We start from the raw sequence: 1,306 nt of genomic DNA, 5'->3' as shown, positions 1-1,306 counted from the left end.
AAGAGTGCTGGGTCTAGATGACCCCAGCTAGATGCCTATCTAACCTCGTCTTGAAGACCCCCAGGGTAGGGGAGAGCACCACCTCCCTTGGGAGCCCATTCCAGACCTTGGCCACTCTAACTGTGAAGAAGTTCTTCCTAACTTATATAAAGTTTGGCAAGATTCTGGTCTTCAGCACCTCCACATCTGAAATGGGAATATTTTTCTTTCTTCATGGAACTTGCATAAGTTCCTATAAGTAGCCTCTCAACCTTCTCTTGCAGAGGCTGAAGAGGTCCAGGTGCCCCAGTCTCTCCTCATAGGGCTTGGCCTGCAAGCCCTTAACCATACGAGTGGCCCATCTCTGGACCATCTCCAGGTTATCCACATCCCTCTTGAAGTGCAGCGCCCAGAATTGCACGCAGTACTCCAAGTGCGGTCTGACTAGTGCCCGATAGAGGTGAAGTATCACCTCTTTGGATCTATTTGTCATGCATCTGCTGATGAACAGTAAAGTGCCATTAGCTTTTCTGATGGCTTCGTCACACTGCCGACTCATGTTCATCTTGGAGTCCACTAGGACTCCAAGATCCCTTTCCACTTCCGTGCCACCAAGCAGGTCATTCCCTAGGCAGTAGGTGTGCTGGACATTTTTCCTCCCTAGGTGCAGCGCTTTGCATTTCTCCTTGTTGAATTGCCCACATGTCCAACCTGTCTAGGTCTGCTTGTAGTTGTTCCTTGCCCCCTGGTGTGTCCACTTCTCCCCACAGTTTTGTGTCATCCGCAAACTTGGACAGAGTACACTTCACTCCCTTGTCCAAGTCGCTGATGAAGATATTGAAGAGTATCAATCCAAGGACCGAACCCTGCAGGACCCCAATGCCCACACCCTTCCAGGTCGATAGCGACCCATCCACTACGACTCTCTGGGTGCGACTCTGTAGCCAATTCGCCACCCACCGGACTGTGTAGTCATCCAAGTCACAGCCTCTTAACTTGTTCACCAGTATGGGGTGGGATACCGTATCGAAGGCCTTCCTGAAGTCTAAGTATACGACATCCACCCCTCCTCCTGTGTCCAGGCGTTTCGTAACCTGGTCATAAAAAGAAACTAGATTGGTCAGGCACGATCTGCCTGCCACGAACCCGTGCTGGTTTCCCCTCAGCATAATGTGTCCTGCCGGGCTCTCACAAATGTGAGCCTTGATAATTTTTTCAAAGACTTTGCCAAGGATGGAGGTGAGACTGACTGGCCTATAGTTGCCCGGGTCCTCCTTCCTCCCCTTCTTGAAAATGGGGACCACATTGGCCCTTTTCCAGTCCTCCG

This window comes from Alligator sinensis, unplaced genomic scaffold (genome assembly GCF_000455745.1).
Source record: "Alligator sinensis unplaced genomic scaffold, ASM45574v1 scaffold239_2, whole genome shotgun sequence".
NCBI lineage: Eukaryota > Metazoa > Chordata > Crocodylia > Alligatoridae > Alligator > Alligator sinensis.
This window is presented reverse-complemented; position numbering follows the sequence as displayed.